This window comes from Lactuca virosa, chromosome 7 (assembly GCF_052849685.1).
Source record: "Lactuca virosa cultivar CGN04683 chromosome 7, Lactuca_virosa_CGN04683_v6, whole genome shotgun sequence".
Taxonomy (NCBI): domain Eukaryota; kingdom Viridiplantae; phylum Streptophyta; class Magnoliopsida; order Asterales; family Asteraceae; genus Lactuca; species Lactuca virosa.
Genome location: NC_136432.1, coordinates 87,803,562 through 87,818,112, shown reverse-complemented (window position 1 = coordinate 87,818,112; position 14,551 = coordinate 87,803,562).

Genomic DNA, 14,551 nt, shown 5'->3' with positions numbered 1-14,551 from the left:
GACAGTGGAGTATGGGCGAGGCCCGTATCCCCTAGATAGCGGAGTGTGGGCGAGGCCCGTATCTCCACGAGTGTGGGCGAGGCCCGTATCTCCTAGTTGCATGCTATGTGTAGATGGTATGTGGTAGATTGGGGAGACTCACTAAGCTTTGTGCTTACTGTTTTCAGTTTTGGTTTCAGATACTTCCACTAGCACTGGGAAGGGCTCGGGATGATCGCATGGCACACACCACAGTCTTCAGCCTGGGAGCTAGACTCTGATATTTGGATATGAGATTTGATTTGAGACAGATACTATGATGTTTATGATACACGATTATGATTTTACTTATGATTTTGGATGGTTGATGGCTTTAATAATGTTTTGAAAACGAAATTTTTGGGTTGTATTTTTGGGATGTTACAGTATAGGGCATCTGGCCCCACCCGGCATCGAACCGAAGTCCGGTACACATGTAATATATCAACAAGCATATAACATACACATAACATAAACATAACTAGGGCCTAGCCCACTGCATCGGGCCCCTCCCGACATCAGACCGAAGTCCGGCATACACAACATATCAACAAGCATAACATAAACATGTCATAAAAGCTAACATTCCTCGGGCTTGCCCCGGCATCGGACCAAAGTTCGGAGCACATAATCAAACACATGCAAGAATCACGAAGACATCAAGCATACCAACTTCCTCGGGCTTGCCCCGACATCGGACCGTAGTCCGGAACATAAAATCTACATCGGGCTAACCCCAAAACATACAATCACACGTAAACGGGCCGGCCTTGGTGCCTTAGACCCGTTCCTATAGGAGAAGACTCACGTCACACTGCTGAAGTCCCGCTGACAAAAACCCCAGCTGTTGGATGATAGATTACCGAAGCTGTCAACATCAAAATAACACCCAATTAATGATTGGGTTCCAACACATATCCATAAATCCATGCTTGGGGTAAAAGACTACTTTAGCCCTAACTTTGCTTGACTCAAGCCCAAGGCCCAATCCAAAGGCCCAAAAGTCTAGTAATGAACCAAGGTCCAACTATGGCCCAATTTTCCAAATTGGGCCCAAACCCTCATTTGGGCCTTACCCTAAAGCCCATATAAATATTCTAGTCCATATGATCATTCTTGGATGGCCCATTATTGGCCCAATTACCAAAACCCAAAAGAAAGTCCCAACTCAAGGCCCAATTGAAATTAGGGTATCACATAAAATGACAATTAGGGTTAAGTGTTTCTCACTTAACCCATTAAGAACTTAATCCATTAAGTCCATCACTCTACTAGATAAATCATATGGTGTGATTGGTTGTAACTCACAATTCCATTCCAATGGCCCAAAAGTGGGTCCTGATAAGTCCAAGGCTCATATATCCAAAACTAGGGTTTTCTAAACCCTAATTAGGGTTTCTAACCCCTCACAACCCAATTAGGCCCAAAAGCTAAGTCCTTAGGCCCATTAGGGTTTCACAAGTTGGGCACCACCGACTACCACCTCGGGTAGTGGTGGTCAACGGCGGCTCACGGCGGCAGCCACCACCTTACGGTGGTGGTTTTTTAGCTTCTTTTCATTATTCTTTTGCTAATTACAATTACAATGCTTTAATCCAAAAATAAACACACACACTAACTAACATAAACACACACACAGCAACCCTAATGGTGGTCGGCGGTGGCACGTGGTGACGGTGGCTTCCTTGATTTTCCGGCCAACAAACCCTCAAACAACACCCACTCATAGCAAAAATATACACTCTATATGTTCACAAAACAACCCCAGCCACCCACCAGGTGGCGCACAGAGGTCCGACAGCAATAGCAACATGGCGTCCAACAGCAACAACAGCGTCACAGCGGCGGTCATGGCGTTTGGCAGCCGCCCATGTCGGTTCGCGACTCCTCGCCAGAAAACGCACACTCCAGCTAGTCCTTTCTCGGAAAAGAACCCAACACCCACTGTGCATTCCCGATGGTTCACGACTTGCACAATGACAGCACAGCGGGTTTCATCGACCCTCGGCATTTCTCCGGCAGCAGCGTCGCAATGGCGACCTTCAACGATAGTGTAGCAGTCGGCGGTGCTCAATGGCGAGGCAGCAGGCGTCCCCGTTTGATCGGAATAGTGAACAAAAGGGAGGTGGTGGCGGCCGACTTCACGCATGCCGACTGGAGGACTTCCGTTGATGGCGGCTGTATCAAGGTTTAGGGTTAGGGCAATGCAACAGTTATATACCCGCCACCCTAACAATCTTCATCCCATAATGGCAGGAATGGTCCCTCCTTATAAAAATCTTTTCAAACCAAATCCATAGTTCACCCTTTCTACCCTGGCTTCGGAAATTCCTTTCAAATCCAATCCTTAATTTACCAAACAGACCCATAGACTCCAAAATTTCTTCAAATGAAGTCCCAGAAGTTACCAAGTAGTCCCTGTCTTCATAAATATTTACGAAACCAATCCGAAACTTACACTTTTAACCCCCGAAACTCTAAATCATGTCATCCGACTCCCCGAAACCAACACCCCGATAAATATCATGGGTTTTAGGGCTACTTTTCATCCATTAATTTTATTTATTTATTTATTAAATAAACGGGGTGTTACACACCGGGTCATGGGGAGCACTGAGGTAGTGCTCAAGACTACCAGGCTGATTCAGCAGGTGCGCGACCGTCTGCGGGTCGCGTAGAGCCGTCATCAGCTATGCTGACCAGCGGCGATCAGATCTCGAGTTCCAGGTGGGGGACTTTGTGTTACTAAAGGTATCGCCATGGAAGGGAGTCATCAGGTTTCAGAAGAGGGGCAAGCTAGGGCCCTGATATATTGGACCGTTCAGGATTACGGCCCGGGTGGGCAAGGTGGCCTATCGCTTGGATCTGCCAGAGGAGCTTAGCCAGATTCACAACACCTTCCATGTGTCACGGCTTCGGAAGTGTATCACAGACGAGCCCGCAGTCGTATCTTTCGACGACATTCAGGTGGACGAGAGACTAAACTACATTGAGTGGCACGTTGCGATTCTAGACAGGAAGACCAAGGTCCTTCGGAACAAGGAAGTAAAGTTAGTAAAGATGGAATAACAGCACCGAAGGGGCTCCGAATGGACATGGGAACCGGAGGACGAGATGCGAGACCACTACCCGGACTTATTTGGGCCAGTAGTGTTCGAGGACGAAGTCTAGTTCAAGTGGGGGAGATTTGTAACACCTGTTCCAGGTATTATTTAATTTATCTAATTTTTAGGGTTTTGTGCATGGACTCGGGGAGTTGGGGAGCTCCAACTCGTCAAGTAGAAGTTATTACGAGGACGCGAATTTTAAATCCTACTTGACGAGTCAGAAGGCCCCGACTCGACGAGTGGGCGTTGTAAAAGAAAACCCTATTTTTTAGGGTTTTCACCCTATTTAAAGAACATAATCCGCCTCTTGTGCCCTCCCTTACCACCTTATTAGCCAGAGAAAACCCTAAATGGACCTTGCACCTTCTTGAGTAAGAGAGAGAGAGAGAGAGCTTTTGTGAGCAATTTTGGTGTGGTTATGAAGGATTTTGGAGCTTGAAGAAGAAGGAGCAAGGAGATAAGCAGTAGATCCGACATCTACTCTGTATTGGCCGCCATCTTGAGGTATAAAGTCGTTACCTTGATCTCTAGTTGCTTAAATCTCTTTTCTTGGAAGTAAATGGCTATTTTTGGTGCAAAATGGGGTGGACTTATCACAAGGATATGGTTCCAGATTTGGACCTCTCTAGGTCCCAATGACATAAAGTTGCCCACTTTATCCGACTTAGACCCTTTCCATGCACAAAAACCTTGTAGGGAGCTTAGTTTTGATGTTTTAGCTTTGTGAGGCCTTGCATGCACGTAAAGTTTGCAACTTTACGTGGTAACTGCACTAGGGAAAGGTGGATATGAAGTTTGGGACCTTAGATCCCACTGAAAAGGGCTGAACACAAATGAGACTGAAGGAACTCGTCGAGTCCCTTAGTTGACTCGACGAGTCGGGTAGGGTTTACCCGTTTTCGAGATTCTGAATGAGTGCAGTGAAGGATTAGGGTTTTGGGACTGCATGAACTTTTAGTTTTCTGGACATTTGATGAACTCGATGAGTCACTTAAGTGACTCGGCGAGTTGACATGGATTTAACGGATTGGACTCGTGAGGAACTCGACGAGTTGCTAGGATGCACTCGACGAGTTGAGGTCAACATTGACTGTTTAGTTTGTATTGTATTTGCTTGGTAGAGAAGACCATGTGGGGGTTCCCATGTCAGGAAGACCATGGGGGGGGGGGGGTTCCCATGGCAGGTAGTTAAGACCACGTGGGGGTTCCAGTGGCACTAGGTGTAAGACCCTGGAGGGTTTCCATGGCTTCCTTATATGTTGTATGCATGGCTTATGTGATATATGTAGCTTTCATAGCTAATATGATATGTGTTATGTGGATTGTGTGTGGGGTATGCTCTAGGGAACTCACTAAGCATTAGCTTACAGTTTGTGGATTTGTTTCAGGTACATCTGAGCCCAAGGGCAAGGGCAAGGCTTGATGGCACAGCGTGCACTCTCTCTCGGGCGTTTTATGGGACACTCTGATGATTTGAAATAAAATTGTAATTGATATGAATTTTGAAAACAATTGTAATTGGGATCTCATGGTTTGGGGAAGTTTTTGAACAACCCAAATACTTTTTTAAATTATTAGCTTTTTAAAAAGCCAATAAGCTAATAAGCTAATTTGAAAAAAACTCCCAAACAATCCACTACATATAAATTGTTAAGTCTTAGAAATTGTTATATGGGTTTAACAATGAAGTTAGAAGCAAATTAAAATTTCTTGTTGAAAAAGATCTTATTGTCTTATGGTTGGTCTGGATATTTTTAATACATGTAAGTTGAGGCAAAATCGAAGATTTTGGATATAAATGGTGTCTAAAAGTTTTTTAATATTTTCAATGAAAATGTCAAAAAAAAATGGCAACCAATAACATTTTATTTGCTTTTTAAGTCACTAAACTTATATAATTGTATCCAATTGACCAACAAACTTTTTTTTTCGGTTCTATTATACCATCGCTTACGTGGACACAATTGGTGACGTGGACTCCGCGTGGGTTGGTAACCGGCTATCATTGTTATCAATTGTATAATAGTGTAACATCCCGTTTCGAGGCAATCTTTAATTAAAGGATCAGGCGGTAATTGACATAGAAAAGGCCCCAGGTCTCAAAGGATTGAGTTTGGACCTTAAGGAATAAGGTTCTTGGGCTAGGTGTTAAGACCTTGGGCTTAGAGTGAAGTTAGGCTTAATTCGGACTTTGGGCTTGTTGGCCCATGTGTGCCACGACGTGGTAGGCTAATGACCACGACATGACACGTTTGTTAAATGGAGGGTGTGTATGGCTGGTCGCTACGATGTGGCGAGATGATGGCCACGGCGTGGTTGGTGTTGCTGCCCAAGCCCAATATTTTAGTGTTTCTTCCATATTTAAAGGAATTATCTCATGGATTATAGCATCCTCTTCAGCCTCCATCCTCCCCAACACGAAATCCTAGCCTCCATGCATGATTGTGAGCTTGTTCTTTAGTTTTAGTGAATCTTGAGGAGGAAAGGACTCCATTTTGATGCAGAGAAGCAAGGAACTAGCTTAGATCCATCATCTTTTTTTAGATTTTTGAGTCATTTGAGGTATAAAGTTCATACATTGACCATTAGTTCTTCTAGATGCAAGTTTAAGTTCATTATGGTTGGTTTTGGTCCCTTTTATGGATGTTCCTGGAGTTGAGGAAATCTAGAGCTTGTTATGACACTTTCTAGGCTCTTGGACTCCTCTTAAGGGAGAAAAAGGTCCTTACTTGGGTTCTCTTAAACCCATGCACAAAGTATTAGCCTTTAGAGAGCTTAATGGGCTTAAGGTCCAAGATATTTCTTTATGGTGATGTCTTATTGGATAAAGTTTGAAACTTTATCTATTAAATCAACGAGAAGAACCAGATCTGAAGTTATGAGCTTTGATCTGAAAGGATTAATCTCTTAATGAAGAAATAACATTCTGAACGAAACCATGGAGTGGTGGTGCACATCAATGCGACTGTTTTGTCCGGACTTAGCCACGACACGACCAAGGACTAGCCACAACGTGGTGGCTGTTGGCTTGCTGACTGTTAACTGTTCTTTTTTGACCAGTTTGACCTTGGGTCTAACTTGAAGGATTTGGGTTTGTAACGTCCCAAAAAATTCAAGTGAAAATTTCCATTTTTAAACAACCCAAAACATTCATTCAATTGTTTAAAAGATAATCATAGTATAATGTAGGGGTGGAATTGGTACGGTACCAAGTTTTTTTCCTCCAAACCATATACCGTACAAACTATAGTTGGCTGAAGAATTTGATTACCAGTACCGTACCAAGTATACTTGGTACCAACTTACTTGGCTACCAACAAATTTGGTTGGTACATATTGGTATTGGTATATACCAAAAAATTTTAACAACTATATATTTGATGAGTTTTAGACTTGATAAGATATATAAGGCTTTACATTATAATAACTACCCAATGGCTATAAAGTTTTCCAAACTCAGAAACAAAATAAGCAAAAAACTGCCATGGGATTTGTTATTGTTTATACTTTATACACAATATCTACAAAATAAAGCAACTGCATTCAGCCATTCGTGTTGTTATATACTAGCTTGTAGCGTTCCCAGCTGCCTCACCCCCTTGATTGTAAACATTATCTACAAAGAAAGTAACAAAAAAGGAGATATTAACTAAGTGGTAAGTTAATTGTTTTTAGTTTTCATTTTGTATTTCATGTATCAGTAAATACTCAACAGGAAAAAAACAATTACAAAAAATACTCAACAATGAAAAAAGAAACACTACCTAAGAATAATATAGATAGAAACTTACCTTTCTCAAGTTCTTCTAATTCATAGTAAATCTTCAAGGCATCCTCATTTGGATCTTCGTATAAGCTGAAGTTAACAGGAGAGGCGCGTAACCAATCAGATGTACAAACAAGGGCTTCAACTGTTTTTGGTGTCAATGAAGATCTGAATGGATCCACCACCCGTGAACCTAAACTAAATGCATTCTCTGAAGATACTGTTGAGGAAGGTACATCGAAGATATCTTTAGCTAACTTTGATAGAATTGGATATGTTGACTCATTACCTTTCCACCACTTCTGAATTTCAAAATTCTTAGCAAGAATGTTGATATACCTATCATATAAGTATTGGTCAACCTTATTCATTATGCATTGTGATTGCTGTGACATCCTTTCTTTTGCTATCTCCTTGCTGATTTCATCAAGTCCATCTAGTTCATCATCATCTACTCCTAAATCTTCAACAACAAAGTGATAATGGTGTTCATGCCCCCTACTCTCAACCTCCTTATATTGATCATACATCTTCATCAATATTCTCTTTTAGTCCCCTTCTATCGACTCAATTAATAGATGACTTGCCTTAACCTTCTTCAAAGCTATTTTTGCGCATTGCAACTTGTATCTCGGATCAAGAACATTAGCAATCATGACAATCTTATTAATTGACTCAAAACTTCCCCAATACTTGTTAAACTTTGATTTCATAGAAGTTGCAACCCTCTTCGTAACAGGATCTTCTGAAAGCATTGCCTTATCGATGTCGATCTGCAAAGTAATCATTTCCACAAACAATATATTAGAAGTGACTGATTTCCATGCACTAAGTCTCAAAGTAGCTTCATAGAACTTCTTTAGAAACACACAAAAGGCTTCTGCATTCCTCCAATCATCATCAGATGGGAGTCCAACCCTTACCTTCCCAGCTTTGTCTTTTTCTTGAAAATAACTCTTGAATGCGCAATTCTCATCAACCATTCTTTTAAAAGTAGCCTCATATTTAAGTGCAGCTTCAAGCATAAGATATGTGCTATTCCATCTAGTGACAACATCTAATGGAACATTAGCATTTGCCTTGCCTTGTTCCAAATAGCAAACTCCCTAAAATTGTCCAGTCTTTGTGATGAACTCCTAACATACTTCACACAGTTCCATATTGATGCAAACCCACCTTCTAACTACTTCAAACCATCCTTCACTATCAAGTTAATGATGTGGCATGCATATCTTAAATGCAAAAAGTCCCCATCAAACATTAGTGTCTTGTAACCGGTAAGTCTTCTTTTCATGTACGCCACAACCACATCATTAACACTTGCATTATCTACTGTTATCGTAAACACTTTGGTAATCTCCCACTGCCTCAAACATTTCTCTATTGCCCTCCCAATATCATCACTTTTATGACTAGTAATATTACAAAAATTAATTATCCTTTTGTGCAGCTTCCAGTCAGTGTCCAAAACATGAGCAGTTAAAACCATGTAGTTAATATTTTGTATAGATGTCCAAGTGTCGGTAGTGATAGAAACTCGCGTACCACTTGCCTTTAGTTCACTTAACAAAAGCTTCTTCTCCAAATTGTACTTATCCAACACACCCTTAGCAACTTGTTTCCTGTCTGGTGGAGTCCAATTAGGTTCCAACTCTTTGCATAATGCTTTAAATCCAACCTTCTCCACACACCTGAATGGAAGTTCATCTATGATAATCATATCAATACACCTCTCATCACACCTCTTCTTATTGTATTTGTGGTATCCCGTTGCTCTACTGATATTATCTTTGCACAACTTAGATTGTGTGGGATCAATGTTTACATGCAATGGGTGTTTAGTACATTTCTGAGTATGTGCCCACATTGAGCTAGTCCCGTTCTTTTGTTGATCACACAATACTCTTTCATCACAAGTGTTACATTTGCACCAAGTTGGATCTATTACATCTGAACCTTCAATCACATACCTTGTGAAAAATGGCCACAAACGACTTTTGTTAGCAGGCTCCTTTCGTTTTCTGGAACATGTAATTGATGATGTTGGAGATGGCATACAACCCTCACTATCACCTTGCACACCTTGTGGTTCCATAGACCAATGATAAACTGCATATAAACAAAACACAAATTACCTAAGAGTAGAAACGCATAACACAAAATCACAAAGATAAAAATCATTCCACACAAAAACAAAATACCTAATGGAATAAATGATTTACACACAAACATAAAGATAAATACGAAATTATAGCCCACTGTAAGAGAAATCGTTAATGGGGAAGGAAACTTTGAAATACAAATAACCTGAAATAGGGAATGAGAAGTGAACTTGTGAAAGAAAACTAACCTACAATATTCAGAAGACGTTAGACCAAACCTCAATCATCGATTAGGGGATGTGTATGAAGCCAATGGGGGTGGCGGTGATGGCCGGCGGACAACACTCAACAACTGAGTACCCGAGAAGCAGCCATTGTTGATTGACAACTTGTAATTTCCGATTAGAGAAGAATTTAGGAGAATGGGAAATTTGGTCTGTGAAGTGGGAACGAGAGGGTTTGTAATTGCCGATTAGAGAAGAATTAGGAGAATATGAAATTTGTTCTGTGAAGGGGGAACGAGAGGGTGAGAAACTAACCTAAATGTGAATGTAAGATAAAATTGACTTAATGGTCGTCGCTTCTTTTAATACTCATTTAATCCTTTCTTTAATCCAACTCTTTTAGTATCACGTTGGTTTTTGCCTTTTTGGTATTAAAAAATATAGGTAAAATAGGAATTGCCAATCTCGTGCTCAAAATATAATAGATTAATAAGTATAAAAAGAATTGTCAATTCTCAAGTGTATTCGTAAATCCAAAGACTTATATATATATATATATATATATATATATATATATATATATATATATATATATATATATATATATATTGGTTGGTATGGTACAACCGTGGTATTCAAAATCTTATACCGCTACCATACCAAGACTACTTAATTGGTACGGTATTACCGGCCAAATATATTGGCTACCAAACAAGTTGGCGACCATTTTATTGGTTTGGTTGGTAACATATTGGTTGGTTCTCCGTGGTACGTATTTGTCATCCATAGTGTAATGTATTCTCAAACATCTGAGTAAATCATAAAAATAATGTGGAATAAAACTTCGGGGGATGCAGTGTGATCAAATCGGGGGCTTCCCTTTCGAAATAGAAGTAACTGAAACATTTAAACATAAAACCGGAAGCACAAAGTGTCACATCCCCTGACCGGCGGTGGAAATGCCTAGCTTTGCGACGTTAGGACATTGGATCATGAAGGCAAGTATAACAATACACACAATATAATACAAACATTTCTTTTATTTATTAATATTAATATGTTACATTGTTTAATTTCCAAGCACACTTCCTAATCATAAACTAACAATAGGAGAACAAATAAGACTTCCATCAGCCACTTGTTGACTTCCTTCAACATTCCACTGACTCTACTACGCATTTCCCTAAGAATACATGGGTTTTGAAAACGTCAACATAATGTTGGTGAGTTCACAGGTTTTTATGATTTTATACTTTTAGAATAGTTTTATCATTTCTTTTTTAAAAGATTTCTATTCTTTATATCTTATTTTCCTAGGACAAATTACTTCTTTCGTACTTATCCTATAACCTTTCTTTTATAGATTTTTATCCCCTTTTCTTATCTTTTCATACTATAAATACTTTCAACGTGTTCCCCTCTATGTAGTTTAATTAATAAAGTTTGATGGAAAATGTTACAATGAGTTCCAATAATCGAGCTATTGACTTGATATTTGCCCCGCTAGGATGCTTCATCGGACATCGAAATGATAAAATACTAGAAAGTTATGCATGACGGGGTTGTAGCTAGCAACCGCAGGTAGGGGTGTCAGCCCCGTATAGATCTATACATATCTTCCATGCTTACTTAAGATTAATGATTATAGGCCCGAGGTTAGCTGAACTTAATCGACTAATGGATGAATATTGATACTAATTTAACAACTGTTTTGTTTAACTTTTAAAGTCTAATTATTTATCTTATTATTCTTCCCTTTACTTTTCCTTTAATATGATCATCTTACATAATTATACTGATACGTATATATACTTAACCATATATATATATATATATATATATATATATATATATAATTATCTTTGTATTGATATTCTTTAATAAGATATTAGGACAGAGTAACAGCTAAGTACAATGTTTATCCTTAAGTTTGGCCAGCATAACGACTAGGTACTATGTTACCCTAGGGCATTGGCTAACATAACAACTAGGTATAATCTTCCCGTGTAGTTTTAGGCATTATAACGACTAGGTATAATATCATTCTTAAAGTTTAGGCATGGTAACTACCAGACATAATATTATCCTAACGTTTCATGTCTTGTATAAACTATTGATATATTACAAATAATAACATTTTTATAAAATCATTGATATTGTTTTATAACATGTATCCCCCCCCATAAAACATTTAAAAAAATAAAAGTGGGGTCATGAACTCACCCTAGTAGCGTGATTTGTTGAAGTAGGGTATATCTGGGACTCGGAACTTCAGAGACTGCCTCGGGATGGTTGGCTTTGATCATAGAGAGAGAGAGGGAGATTCTTAAGAGGCGTGCATAAATGGTTTTGCAAACACTTCTATTTATAGCAAGTTTTTGAAGTGCACACCACACAAATATTTGTGCGCATCGTGCATGAGTATCGTGGCTCCATTCGGGAGTCGGCGCATGTCATTATCTTGCTGGTCCACGTCACCTACAATATACTCAAATCAAGTGTCAGAGTGCATGCCGTGCATGGCGCGCATGACACGCACACATAAATGATTTTGGAAAACTTCATATCTCTTGTGTACGAGCTCTGATGTTTACCCTCTTTATATTTATGCGATGATCTTGACAAGTACTACAACTTATCTTTAGGTTGTTTTGGCTAGTTTTGACTTTCATCTTTTGGTCTAACGGAGGTATAATTAAATGATTTTATAAAAACCATATCTTCCTCATACGGACTCCATTTTCGGCATTCTTTGTCTTAACGTTCTCACCTCGAGAAGTACTACGACTTTCCTTTTGGTGACACTAGCCAAAACCTAACCAATCTCCTAGTGACATTTTGACGTTAATAACTTTATTTACGCGGTTGATTTTACTTTTACAAAAATCATAACTCCTGCAATAGAAGTTAGATTTTTATGAAGCTTATACCCTTGGAATCACGTCGTCATGTACTTTCCGAATATGTTAACCAGTTTATAAGACGGTACGACTTTTTGGACACTCATTTTTGAGCCTATAAGTCGATTATCTTTATATGTAAGAGTATACTCAATCATATTTATTCATAAAATCACATATTACATTGATACTCTATTACATTTATTTGTCTGTATTAATTTTTTACGGTGGTCAGTGACGAATTTTCCCAGTTGTCACACAAAGCGTAGCGAGTTCGCCAAAATACCACGTACCATACATAACCATAACATGCAGCATGACCTATTTTAGACATCGGGCCTACTTCATCCCAAGTGAAGGCTATGGGCCAAATCATAGACTTGCAATCACTCCTATAACAACCTATTTCAACCAACAAGCCTATTTCATCCCAAGTGAATGCTACATGCAAAATACGTAGTCTTACAACACTCATGTAATTGCCATGGCCTTCCTCATGGACTTTCATGCAACATAGCAGCAAGAGTCACAAAGACAACAAGCATATACGACACATAGTGTCCTACATAGTATAATGAGAAAACTCACCTTAATCTGAAGACAAGATAACTCACGCACTGGAGTTGATGATATAAAATCTCCTCATGTTAAACATGCACAAAATACACCCTAATTAACAATTAAGGTAATTAAAGGTTTGTATCGATCGGATACACTTCAAGTATAATTAACAAAGAACAAACTAACTAAGAAAAATAAAGAATAAAAAAAGTAAAGAACACGAGTTAATCACAAAGATGTATCTCACCAAGAGAACGAAGGTCATAAAGACGGTCACAAAGACATACATTAGGGTTTCACCCTAATGTTGAATATATACTAAACTATACTAGTATATCCCTTCAATAAAGGAATTTTATCTAATATACATATAAACAGATCCTTATCATCAAGATATCGGATCTGCTATCTATTTTATACATATCCGTATAACTGCCTAATATACAAAGATTACATAAGATTATTATCTTCACGCTGATGCTTATAAGATCTTGAGGCGCTGACGTTGATGTTGGTGTTGGCGCTAGCGCTGGTGGTCAGCGTATAAAGTGTTTGACTCATCAGATCATAAGGTGCGACCTTATAATCCCCCCCTATTTGATGATTTCAAAGCTAATCTTCAAAGAATTCATCAAGGTCATTATTTGAGAATTTTTTAGCTTCAGTCCATATCTCAGGCTTTAACCATTGAAGTCATCAAGATGAAGATCAGTTAGATGATTGTAGAGTTAAAAAGAAATTAGCACACGATATCCTCTTTCCAGCTCTTTATGTCGCATTCCTTCCAGACGAAGATTGAACAAATGCTGTGTGGGAGCATTAGGAAGGTCTTCAGTGCGTTGAAAGCACATTTGGTTCTGGTTGTCAAGATAAAAATTACCATGTTCTGGTTCAAAGATGAACATGTGTTGATCTGGCTCAACGCCCACTGGCAGCTTGTTGTTGATGTAGCGAGTGCCATACAGAAGAAGAAACTTAGTGTATTTTGACATTATGGGCCTATTAGTTCTTTCTGAAGTGGATGGTTAGGATGGACCAACTGAAGGAACTAATTTTAGTTTCTTAACCTTGTTGATCAGGGTCTGAATGGCCAGCTTTACCTCCTGAGCATGAATACCTTTGTGTTTAGAGATTATATGCTGAATTGGTATCCACTCGCTGTAGCCATATTTAACCAATTCATGAGAAAATATGACTTCAGTGTATTCATACTCAACCTTCTTTCTCACCTGATGCAACTTCAAAGACTCTTTTTTGGGTTTAGTACATCTGACTTTGATGATGGGATCAGGTTGGTATCTTCTTCCAAGAACATTCCCAAATTTCTTCAGGTTGGTTCGATAATTCAGTTCAGATAATCTGTTTCTTTTTGCTACATCAACATTAAAACGCTGAGTGTTGGTCTGTTGAGCATCAGCTGAAGCAAGGAGCTGAGCAAGTCTGTTAGATTGTCGTTCCTCTTTTCTTTTTCTATTTGCGGCATTATTCTCCAACATAATTTCTCGTACTTCATCAACATTCATTCTCCATTCTGCAGCTAAATCATTCAAGTCAACTGACAGCTTACATCTCTTAGGAGGAGGGGCTGAAGAATCACCAGCGGATGAAGAACCACCAACGGCAGAAGAACTTCCAGCTTCAGCATCATTGGCTCTCCCTGAGAAAGAAGCCTTCCTCTTTCTAGGATTGAGTTGTTCGTCATCAAACTCTATGTCGCTGTTAGTTCATTGAGGAATCTCCCCCTTAAAATATGAATCAGGGTAAAAAACACTTAAAAGAACAACAACTATTTCCATAAATCCCAGATCAAGAAACCCTTCATACTCATCAGTCTCACACTGATCACCAGCATTTGGGATAGGATGATCGATGT